Raw genomic sequence first — 12783 nt, forward strand, 5'->3', positions numbered from 1 at the left:
GTTACTCTCGTTCTTCGGATCGTCTTTACATAACTTAGATAGTGGGGTATGGGACCCAGGCTTATAGACAGCTTGTCCCATTTTGTATTCCCGATCGGACGGCACGAATCGCTGCGATTACCTATAAGATCGGTCTCTTTCCTTCACCCACTTCAGGTTCCTGACCTTCCGTGGCGGATTTCCCCTCTTAGAACCGGTCTAAGGCAGGGTGGTAGTACCGGAGAACCGATCTCAGAACTTAGAGCACAAAACCTTGAAATTCACAACTGAAAATCCCAAACCCAAAACTGGGGACTCGACCCCTGAACAGAACTTAACTTAACTTAACTGGGGACTCGAACCCCGAACATAAATTAACTTAACTGGGGACTCGAACCCCTCCTTATCTGTCGCACTCGGACAGGTTTCTCGAGGAGTCCGTCAGAGGATTGTCGTAAGCGAAGGGATCGATCAGGTGTCCGACTGCCTGAGAGGGAACAAGGTGAATCGTACCTTGTGGGCCCGTCCGTCTCAGGTGGCCGTTATCCCTGTCGGTCACTCACGCCGCTTCCGAAACCTCGTCTTGGACTCCTGGCTGGCTCGCCAAATTGTCGTCCCGAAATCAATTTTCCCTTTCCGTCCGCTGTAAATAACACAGTGCCACGAGGTCGATTCGAACAAATACCTTTATTAGCAGTGCACCGCTAGGAGAATTCTCTTCAGCACTCACTAAGTTTCGCTTCCCGAGTTCTCCCCGAACAAAGGGCAGACAGACATTTATACAGGAATTGTCACACACGTCCCACGCAAACGGCGCCGCGAGTTTCGGTCAAGCTTTAGAGATCCCGAGACAGCTATCACACCTTTTGTCTTAGTATAATTGAGGTATAATCAAGGCTTTCAAAGGTAGGTATCACCCTTCATTGTTCAGACCAAGTCTTCACCTCGATGTTAATTACAGTCAGTTTCGCCACCGTCTGACATATCGGAATGGTTCGTTACCCGAAACAAATGCAGTTAACATACTTAACATTCCAACCTAACTAGTGGGTCAGCAGCTTGATAGTCCTTGCTAGAGAAATATAAATGCATATATACATATATTTTGATTGCCAGTTATAGATATGGTTGCAATTCTTAACCCTTCACTTCCTCACCTGCACCCTGCCTATGTGTTCCTGCCCCATCTGTGAGAATTCCTGTCCCCTCCACTTGAGTGTCCCTTTCTGAGTGTCGGAGCCCACTGCCTGTGAGTGTTCCAGCCCCCTGCCTGTGAGTGTTACTGCCCCCTGCCTGTGAGTGTTCCTGCTCCATTCTTCTGTGTGTCCCTTCCCCTTGCCTGTGAGCAATCTTGTACCCTCCCTGTGTGTCCCTTCCCCCTCCCTGTGAGTGTCCCTGTACCCTGCCTGTGTGTTCCTGCCCCTGTCTGTGAGTTCCTGCCCTCTGCCTGTCAGTGTCCCTGCCCCCTGCTTGTGAGTGACACTGTCCTCTGTCTGTGAATGTCCCTGCCACAGTCACTGACCACCCAGCTCTTTTAATTTATTGATCATACAACAGTTTCCAACAGGACCAACTTTCATGCCATCTGTGAACTTAATTATTCCTGCCAGGTTGAAATCCATGTCATAACTGTCTGTCACAGGCATCAAGGGCCCAGCAAATTTTCCCATGTTAAAACGTGGCCCACACACTTCCACTCACTACACACTCCTCAACTTCTGCCAACATTCACCAGGCCTGCGTTGTATTAAATTTAACTTATTACCCCTGACCCCATGACCCCTCCTTAACTTTTAAACGATTACCCATCTGAGACCTCATCACAGGCTCACGAAGTACTTGCAGAGTTGAGGAATCACATTGTCCCTTTTAACATAGCTGGTTAACACTTCAAAAATTAAACAAATTAGTCAGACAAGGTTTCACCTGATCAAAGCCATCCAGACCATCCCTGAGCATTACTGTCTGTACAAATGCAGATTGAGCCTGTCCATCCAAAAAAAAGTCCAATCCCTTTTCGACCATTGATATAAATCTCAGCAGCCTGTGCTGACCTGGTTTACTCCTGCTGCCCTTCTTGAATAAAGGCACCACATTTGATGTGCTCCAGTCATCTGGCACTTTTTCAGAGATGATTTGAGCATTTCTGTCAGTCCCTGACAATTTCCTCCTCTGCCTCCCACAGCAGCCTGGGATCCATCTCATCACACCTGGGATATTCAGTCACCTTTAATCACTCTGCAACATCTGATGCCTCCTCCTTTGTGACAGCAAGTTGTACAAGAATTCTCTTTGCTCCTTCCCTGGATTCCCCAACAACAACGTCTTTCAATGCAGTGAACGCAGCTGAGCAGTACTCACTGAAGTGGTCACCTGCTTCTGTACATTCATGTCACTGCCTCTATTGCCAATTTGTCCTGCTTTTCTCAATGAATGTTCCAGCATATAGCTCTGTTTGTTCAGGTTCCTGTTTGTCTTTCTGCATCCTGCCTCTCTGGCTCTTCCTGCCTTTCTTCCTCTGTGTGTTTGCCTGTCTGTAGAAATTTTTGTGTGTGTCTTCCATTGCCTGTGTGCGTACATGCCTCATTTTGTAACTGTTCTGCCTCCATGTGTTTGCCAGCCTGTCAGTGAGAATGGATATCGATCTGAATGTGTGCCTTCCTTTTTTCCATGTGTAACTTTCTCTGTTATTGTATACTTGTGTAACTGTGTCTGTGATTATGTATGTGTGTACCTGTCTCTGTGATTTTGTTCGTGTGGACTTGTGTCGGTGATTGTGTACGTGTGGACCTGTGTCTGTGACTGTGTACGTGTGGTCCTGTGTCTCTGATTGTTTACGTGTGGACCTGTGTCTGTGATTGTGTATGTGTGGACCTGTCTCTGTGATTGTGTACATGTGCATCTGTGTCTGTGATTGTGTATGTGTGGATCTGTATCTATTTTGTGTATCTGCCTCCTACCCATCTCAGGCGCATCTGTCTTTTCTGCTCTGTCTCTGAACTGACCGAAGGGTGTGAATACCTCTCCGAATGCACCTACGTGCCAGTGGGTGCCTGTCTCCACCTGCTTCTCTATTTGTCTGTTCCTGTCCCTGTCACTGAGGGTTGCTGCTTCTCTCTTGTGGCATTCCTGTCTGTGTGGAGTTCTGCCTGCCTCTGACTGTGTCTGCATCTGCAACTGCCTGAATGTGTCTCTGAGTGGGCATGAACCTGATTTTAAGTGCTCCACCTCTGACATAGAGAGTGCCAGCCTCAGAATTTGATTGTGACTGCCATCATTTGCAATTTTGACTGTCCATCTGTGTGTAAGTGTAACTGTGGGGTGTTTCCCTGTCCCTGTCTCTGTGTATACATGTCCCTCAAATTGTGTGTGCTGTGCCCAGTGTCTGCTTGCATTTCTCTCTCTACCTTTCTTGTGTCTGCCTATACATGATTTCCTCTGTCAGTGAGCTGCCCTGCCTCTGTCTTGCAAAGTGACTGTCTATGAGTCAACTTGTCCCTGCTTCTGATTGTGCCTGACTCTGCAGCTGCCTGAATATTCCTGAAGGTCTCTCTGAGTGGGTATGAACATGCCTTTAAGTTCTCCCCCTCTGAAATTGAATCTACCAGCCTCTGAATTCATTTGTGACTGCCATAGGTTGCAATTCTGTCTGTCCATCGGTATGTGAGTGTACCTGTCTCTGTCTGTGGGATGCATCCCCTACCCCCACTCTGCCTATACTTGTCCCTCAAATTGCATGTGCCTGTGTCTGCCTGCCTTTCTCTCTCTCTCTTCTTTCCTCATGCCCACCTGTGCATGATTTCCTCTGTCAGTGAGCATCTCTGCCTCTGTCTGTTGGGAGCTTCCTCTGCTCCTGACATTTTTCTTGCTCTCCCTCAGATTGTGTGTGCCTGTGCCTGCCTGCCTTTCTCCCCCTCCCTTTCTTGCACATGCGTGTGCATGACTTCCTCTCTTTGGCAGTATTCCTGCCTGTGTCAGTGAGAGACTCTGTAAGAGACAATGAATGCCCCTGCCTCTGTCACTGAGTGTCCCTTTCTGTGAGTGTCCCTCTCCCTGACAATGACTGTCCCTGTCGGTGAATGTCCCTGCCACTGTCTATGGGCATGATTGTCCCTGTTAGTGAGTGTCACAACCTCAGTCAATGAGTGCCCCTGCCTCTAAAGAGTGTATTGCTGTCTCTCTATGTGTGTCCCTGCATCTGCATGCACTGAATTTATCACAATCTCTCTCTCTGGTCTCTTCTCTCCTCTGCATATCATCCTAATTACCATTTAAACACATCCCACTTCCCGTACTTTCCCTGTAGCTTTCTGTGGCAGGTGCTCAAAGTTACTCACAAAGTCGAAGGTGGGTTTATTGTCACATGCACAAATACATCTGTGCACAGGTGCAATGAAAACCATACTTGAAGCAGCATCACAGGCAATCATATCAGCAGCATTCACAAGCAATTGCCATCAACATACGAACTGATTGCTGCATGAGTTCATGCTCTGTCCTTGCACCTGTCTCATCATGTATCCTAAGGTCCCTTTGTCTTTGCCTGTATCTGATTGTCCCTCTCTCTGTTGTGCCCGCCTGTGCATGTTTCCCTCTGTCTGTGCATGGACCTGCCCTGTAATCAAACACCTCTTCCTTTTAATGGTAATTTTACCAAGAACCCCACTTCTCCTTCCCAAATAGTTCAGCTGCATTGTCCTTCACCATGGTGACTGCAGATGAGAAGTATTCATTAAAGCCGTCACCTGCATCTGCCTTTGTGGGTTCTGTCCTCACCCTCTCAGTGTGTGGGATCCGTCCTCACCCTCTTAGTGTCACAAACCAGCAACAAAAGAAACACACTGAGCATGATTTAGTGTTAAAAACTATTTTATTAATCACTACTTATGATAATACATAAAATAAAAGTAAAAATGTTAGTATGTTAGAATTCAAAAATGTTAAACCTCGAACGTTAACCCCAAAACTAAACTCTTTGTGTGTGTGTGTGACAAAGTCCAAAACTCCCAGTTCCGGAATGGTTCTTAAAGTTCAGTTCCGCAAGCCATAAGGTGAAACATGAGCAAGGGCTTCTTCAACAACCACCATTGTCTGAAGATAAGATGTAGATGTAGAAAAACATAGAGAGAGTACATACGAAATCCAAATGTTCCACGATGGAACTCAAACGACACTTCAGTGTTTACTCGGTAGTGACTTCCTCACCCCGAAAAGCATCTGAACCGTGGTCGTCCACACACAAATACCTGTTTCCTTCTACAGGTCAGCAACAAAGTGAACTCCACCGGATTACTTCCAACTTCCATACATGGATTTCTATGGCAAACACAGTTATTGTTTCTCATCCATCGATAGAGAAAACAAGCAGGCTGGTGTCTCTCTCCCTTCTCTCTCTCTCTCCTTCTTCTTCTTCTTACTTCTTCAACAACGTCATTACGTCCTTTATCTTCTATTGACGTAAGCACGCCCCACACACACATACACACACACTCTCAATCTTAAAGGGACTTTCACTGAGTCTGTAACACCTCCCACCTAAAAAAAAATTTCCCAAGAAAATTTTAACAGCGCATACAGTTAGTAATGTTAATAATTATCATGCTACACAACTACAGACTATCAGATTAGTACAGATACATGTTTCCCATTTAACATCGAGAAAGACAATCAGCAATCACATTATCTTTGCCTTTAATGTGAGTTATCATGAGATCAAACTCTTGCAAAATTAAACTCCAGTTTAACAGCCTTCTGTTCTTGTTTTTGACTCGGCTCAGAAACACCAATGGGTTATGATCTGTATACACAGTCAATGGTTTCTGAGCGGTGCAAACATATACACTGAAATGTTGCAAGGCTAAAACAAGCGACAGTAATTCTTTCTCTATGGTGGAATAATTCTTTTGATGCTCATTAAATTTCTTTGAAAAGTAAGCTACAGGATGGTCAATATCATCAAGGTCACCCTTCTGCAACAACACAGCTCCTGCAGCTTCATCACTGGCATCTACTGCTAATGAAAATGGCTTTTCAAAGTCAGGTGTTCTGAGCACAGGATGGTAGCATAAAATGGCTTTCAGCTTCTCAAATGCTTCTTGACAAGAATCTGTCCAAACAAACTTTACTCCCTTCTTCAGAAGATTAGTTAGGGGAAGAGCAATATCAGCAAAATTTTTACAAAATTTTCGGTAATATCCAACCATTCCCAAAAGTCTTCTAACAGTCCTCGTACCTGTGGGAATAGGGAACTCAGATATTGCTTGAACTTTTGCCTGAACAGGAGCTTGCTTGCCTTGACCTACAACACAACCAAGATACATCACAGTGGCATGGCCAAATTCACTTTTAGCCAAGTTAACTGTAAGGTTAGCCTTGGAAAGTCTTTCAAACAACCTTTCTAACGCAGAGATGTGATCTTCCCAAGTATCATTCCCAGTCACTAAGTCGTCTATGTAGGCATCTGTATGTTTTAACCCATGAATCACTGAATTAATCATTCTTTGAAATGTTGCTGGAGCATTTTTCATTCCAAATGGTAAAACATTGTATTCATACAATCCAGAAGGGGTTACGAAGGCTGAAATCTCCCTTCCTCTATCTGTTAATGGAACACACCAGTACCCTTTTAATAGGTCAATCTTTGTAAGAAATTTTGCCTTTCCCACTCTGTCTATGCAATCATCCACCCTAGGAATAGGGTAAGTATCTGACTTTGTTACAGCATTCACTTTCCTGTAATCTGTGCAAAATCTAACAGTTCCATCAGGTTTAGGTACAATAACACAGGGCGAACTCCAATTTGAAGTAGAATGTCTAATAATATCATTTTCCAACATGTATTTTATTTCCTGATCAACAAGTTTACTTTTTTCCACATTCATTCGATATGGGTGTTGTTTGATTGGTTTTGCATCCCCAACATCAACATCATGGGTAATTATCGATGTTCTGTTTGGAACATCTGGGAACAAATTTTTAAATTTTAAAATTAATTCTCTCATCTGTTGTTTTTGTGAAACTTGTAAATGGTCCAACTTCGTTTCAAGGTTCTCCAGGATATTTTGGTTTTTCAGTTTCGATGGAACAATATTTGGTCTAAATTGGCCTTCCTCAACATCAACATCAGGCATTCTAGAAACAACCTTTACACCATCCACCAAGGCCACAACTGAATCCCTCTCATAATAAGGTTTTAGCATGTTTACATGACAGAGTTGTGTTTTCTTGCGTCTATCTGGTGTTTTGATTATATATGTTAGATCAGTCACTCGAGATTCAATAACATAGGGTCCAGAAAAACGAGATTGCAAGGGATTATTTTGGCTAGGGAAAAATACCAACACCTTTTGCCCCACTGCGAATGTCCTAGGCTGAGCATGTCTATCAAAATATGTCTTCATTCTTATCTGGCTGGTTTTCAAATTCTCTCTCGCTAGCTGGCAGACTCTCTCCAACCGAGTTTTAAATTTTTGGACATGGGGAGATCTCCATTTCCTCATTAACACTCCATTTTTGACATAGTATCCAATTGGCACTTTTTCAATCTCCTCACATGAGAGTGCTTTTTCTTTCAATTCTGTCAACTCAGGGTCCTTTGTCTGTTCCACCATAAAATCCTTCCTTGACAAAGACAAATCTTTAAATTCAGACTCACTATAAGGATGTTGATCCTCCAGTGAAGACAGAAAAGTCTCAGATAAGGCATCATAATTTTCTTCCTGTTTAGGACTGTCACAAGGAGCCACATCAGACTGCACCGGACTGTCTGTCTTGGCTAATTCTCTAGCTCTAGCTCGAGTCACCGCACATGATGGGTAAACATCTGAATCATTCTCAGACTCATCAATCCTTGGTTTGGTTGTTAACCGTACCACAGGATCACTTTCTCCATCTGCAAGGTCATTTCCCAATAACAAAGAAACTCCTTCCACTGGCAAACTAGGTCTTATCCCTATCTCGACTGGTCCTTCTACGAACTTTGACTTTAAAATCACCCTGTGAAAAGGGACAGACATGGTCTCACCTGTAACGCCTCGTCTTAGATTTACTTCACCAGTGTCACTTTCTTCACCAAAATTTAAAACACTGTCCAGCAAGAGAGATTGACTAGCCCCAGTATCTCTAAGAATTTTCACTGGCACCTGGGGTGACTCATCATTCAGTGAAACAAAACCCTCTGATACATACGAACGGAATTCCTTTCTCACCTCCTCCAACTTTTCCGCTTTTCCCTCTTGCAAGGACTGGTCTTTAACAGCATCTCCTGAACCTTTTTGATTTTTAATTGCCTGAAAGCAAGCATTGGGCCCAGCTTCCTTCTTTTTCTTCAAAAGGGCACAATTAGATATCACGTGGCCAGGTTTCCTACAGTAATAATAAGTACGCTCAACAGGTTTCTCCAGCCCTGGCTTCTTTTCATCTTTTCCTTTTTGATTACCTCCCAATTTAATCTCTGGTTTACCTGGATTGTCTTTGTAACTCTTTTGAAAGGTTTTAGGTTGTCCCCATTTGGATTTATCGGTTAAAGCATAATCATCTGCCAACCTAGCAGTTTCTTGTAAAGTTTCCACTGCCTTTTCATTTAAATATGTTGTTAATTCAGCTGGAACACATCTTTTAAAGTCTTCCACCAGTATCAATTCTGTCAATTTATCATAATCCCCATCTACATTTTTAGCCAGGCACCATCGTTCAAAACATATTCTCTTTCCATTGGCAAATTCCATATAAGTCTGATCTGCAGATTTCCTCAAGTCTCTGAATTTTTGTCTATAAGCCTCAGGGACCAATTCATAGGCCTTCAAAATAGCTTGTTTTACCTTGGTATAATCAGCTGCATCCTCAACAGACAAAGCAGAATAAGCTTTTTGAGCTTTACCTTTAATCACACTCTGTACCATAAGAGCCCATCCTTTCCTTGGCCAGTTTGAACTCACAGCAACCTTTTCAAAATGTTGGAAATACTGATCAACCTGATCTTCTTCAAACGGAGGGACTAATCGAACCTCCCTGCTGGCTGAAAAACCATCTTCAGAATCAGATTCCAAACTCCTACGCTTCATTTGTAACTCATGCTGCCTCTGTTTCTCCTTCTCCTCTGCCTCAAACTTTAACCGAATTAGTTCCCGTTCCCGTTCAGCCTCTAACTTCATCTGAGTTAGCTTTTGTTCGGCCTCTAACTTTTACTGGGTTTGATCTCGTTCAGCGTCTAATCTCTTTTCCTCTTGTTCAGCTTCTAATTGTTTTTTGTCCCAACTCGAACTTCAGTCGTGTTTGTTCTAACTCCTTCTTTGCTATCTGCACCTGTGCCTCAGAAATTGCTATTTCACTGCCAGGAAACTGTTTTAACACTTCCTTCTCAAACACCTTCTTTTCCACATAATGGCCAGCTATCAGTCTCTGAATATCTGCCTTTCTCATAGACTGCTTTACTTCTGTAAGGTTTGGCCTTGTAGCAATCTTTATCAAGTCATCCTTTTTCGCCACCTCCAATCCCTTTTGGGTTGGTGACTCCAAAAATGCCTTAATATCCATTGCTGCTGGTTTCCACACACACAAGCCAATTAAAAAGAATTTGGATTGAATCCCGAACAAATCTCGTCAATCTGGGGTACAACCCAGACGACACTCGTTAACCTTGGGAACTATCCCGGACGAATCTCGTTAACCTTGGGAACGATCCCGGACGAGCCCCCAATTTTGTCACAAACCAGCAACAAAAGAAACACACTGAGCATGATTTAGTGTTAAAAACTATTTTATTAATCACTACTTATGATAATACGTAAAATAAAAGTAAAAATGTTCGTATGTTAGAATTCAAAAATGTTAAACCTCGAACGTTAACCCCAAAACTAAACTCTTCGTGTGTGTGTGTGACAAAGTCCAAAACTCCCAGTTCCGGAATGGTTCTTAAAGTTCAGTTCCGCAAGCCATAAGGTGAAACATGAGCAAGGGCTTCTTCAACAACCACCGTTGTCTGAAGATAAGATGTAGATGTAGAAAAACATAGAGAGAGTACATACGAAATCCAAATGTTCCACGATGGAACTCAAACGACACTTCAGTGTTTACTCGGTAGTGACTTCCTCACCCCGAAAAGCATCTGAACCGTGGTCGTCCACACACAAATACCTGTTTCCTTCTACAGGTCAGCAACAAAGTGAACTCCACCGGATTACTTCCAACTTCCATACATGGATTTCTATGGCAAACACAGTTATTGTTCCTCATCCATCGATAGAGAAAACAAGCAGGCTGGTGTCTCTCTCCCTTCTCTCTCTCTCTCCTTCTTCTTCTTACTTCTTCAACAACGTCATTACGTCCTTTAACTTCTATTGACGTAAGCACGCCCCACACACACATACACACACACTCTCTATCTTAAAGGGACTTTCACTGAGTCTGTAACATTAGTGTGTGGGTTCCGTCCTCACCTCTCAGTGTGTGGATTCCGTCCTCACCTCTCAGTGTGTGGGCTCCGTCCTCACCCTCTCAGTGTGTGGGTTCCGTCCTCACCCTCTCAGTGTGGGGGTTCCGTCCTCACCCTCTCAATGTAGGGGTTCCGTCCTCACCCTCTCAGCGTGTGGGTTCCGTCCTCACCCTCTCAGTGTGTGGGTTCCGTCCTCACCCTCTCAGTGTGTGTCCGCCTCTGCGATCCGCTCCACTCCATCCGCTCTCTCCCTGTGTATTCACGTCTTCCTGTGCCACTCTAGGAGACGTGAGGATCCCCCTGCTCAGATTTCTTTGAGCAAGCGGCAGACATAATGCGCATGTCCCAGCATCCGGCAGTCCAGGGGGCGGAGCTTTGTTCACTGGACGGACGGTTGCTCAGGGTGAAGGATGTTGAGAAGCCCGGAACTTGCCGATGGGGAGACGCAGTGGTTGAGAAGATTGTCGCAGGGACCTTGCGGCGGTGGGAGTTGGGCTGCTGCTCTCCGCGCTCCGAGGCGACGATTCCGCCGGCTTCTCTGTGCCGCTTCGCTCCCCGCGGGGCAGAGGGTGGCTCACAGGGGAGAATACACACCGCCGCTTCTTCTGCTCCTTGCACCGCTGGTGTGCAGGAGCGTCGGCAGGACAGCGATTCGCCGCCATCGGGCAAACCACGTTTTCCTGGTACGCATGCGCAACGCTTGGCAGCTGTTACCCTCTGGGAATTGTAGTCAATCTGTGCTGGAAGGGACAGGACGATACTTCATCCAAATTAATGAAAGAAATGCACGAAATTCTCAGCAGGTCAAAAATCGCTCTGCTTTATTTACACTGACACTCGGAGCTCTGGTTACAGGGTGCCAGCTGTTGATATTTCACAGACCCGGCTTCCAGAACGTGAGCCGCAGACCTTCTGTGTTTAACTGATTCCCACCTGACTTTGAGAATATTCCGTGAGTGTGGCGCTGCTCTGATCCGCTCCCTCTCAGCACCGTCAGCGCCAACGCCGGATTCCATGGTGTGACTGTGAACATGTTGGACTGACGTTCACCGTCCGACACCGATGGAAACACAAGAAACCTTTCCCCAGCTTCAGCTTTCTCCCAGAATGGACCGACTTCACTGAACTCCCTGCCTCTGTTTTATTGTCAGCTTCCTGCAGATTCCATTTTCTATGTAAAATGGCGCCTCACATCGGCGTGATTTCTGTAGTGTAGTGGTTATCACGTTCGCCTCACACGCGAAAGGTCCCCAGTTCGATCCTGGGCAGGAACATGATTTTGGATCCTGCTCGCCTCGCTGGGAATGCCAAGAAGACGAAGTCGCCTCACCACGCCTCATCTTTGCTCTGATGTTAGGAACACTTCATTCAGTGAACTTCCGCATACCTGCTGTGGAACCAAATTACATGAGTTATGTTTGCTCTCTCTATCTCTCTCTCTGTCACTCACTCCATCTCGCCATGTCCCCAATCAGCTCCATCACCCCTGGCCTGTTTGTCTCCCGCTGTCTGTTTTATTCTCTCACTTTCTGAACGAGACGGTTATTTGGGACTGAAGAAAGGAGAAATATCTCTATTGAGGGGAATTCTCCCATGAGAAAACCGTGAAGACGGTCACTTACTGCGTTTAACACAGACAGATTTAGAATTCTGGAAATGGAAGGAATTATGGAACAAGGGAAAAGGCAAAATGTTGTCTTGAAATTGAGCAAATTAGATGTAGTTGAATTGAGAAATGCGCTCAACTGGCCGCATGACCTACTCGTACTCCAATTGAGTCGACTTTTTGTCACCTTCCTGTCTTTCTCTCACAAGCAAAATCCCCATCTCTTCATTTACCTTCCTCCCTCTCTCCCCCGCCCTCTCTCTTTATCTCTCTCTCTCTCTCCCTCTGTACTTCTCTCTCTCTCTGTCGTTCCCTTTCCATCTCGGTCCCTCACGCACTTTTTCCGCTCCGTTTTCTTTTCTGTCTCTTGCTTCCAGATGTGTTTTGGTATTCCGACCATTTTTACATTCCTCCCTGCCCCCTTATTTCTCTCCTTCGCTCGTTGTTAATTTCCATGCCCCACTGATTCCTTCCTGTCTCTCAGATATCTCCCAATCTGTCTTTCTATTTCTCACCTGCAACAAGTGAGCATCAATATTGTCCCTCACAATATCCGGATACATTCAAAACCGAGGCAATGACCAAATCAGCGCTTCCGTATGGAGTAAAGGTTGGAGGACGAGGGATGGGTTTGCCAGCTGATGCTGTCGAGAACTGGGCCCCGGATGGCGATTACCTACATTTACTGGCCAGTAAACGGCATAGGCAGTTCTGAGGACAGACTGACCAGTACAGGGTCCAGCACTCACAGGAGATGTGGGGAGGT

General features: G+C 45.1%; 1 non-coding gene across 1 annotated transcript; it reads left to right on the forward strand.

Moving 5' to 3' along the window:
• Positions 1-11612: 11612 nt before the first annotated feature.
• Positions 11613-11685, forward strand: trnav-cac (transfer RNA valine (anticodon CAC)). Its single transcript has one exon. It is a non-coding gene; the product is annotated as a tRNA-Val (tRNA).
• Positions 11686-12783: the final 1098 nt, after the last annotated feature.

The sequence above is a fragment of the Pristis pectinata genome, chromosome 14, assembly GCF_009764475.1.
Source record: "Pristis pectinata isolate sPriPec2 chromosome 14, sPriPec2.1.pri, whole genome shotgun sequence".
Lineage (NCBI taxonomy): Eukaryota > Metazoa > Chordata > Chondrichthyes > Rhinopristiformes > Pristidae > Pristis > Pristis pectinata.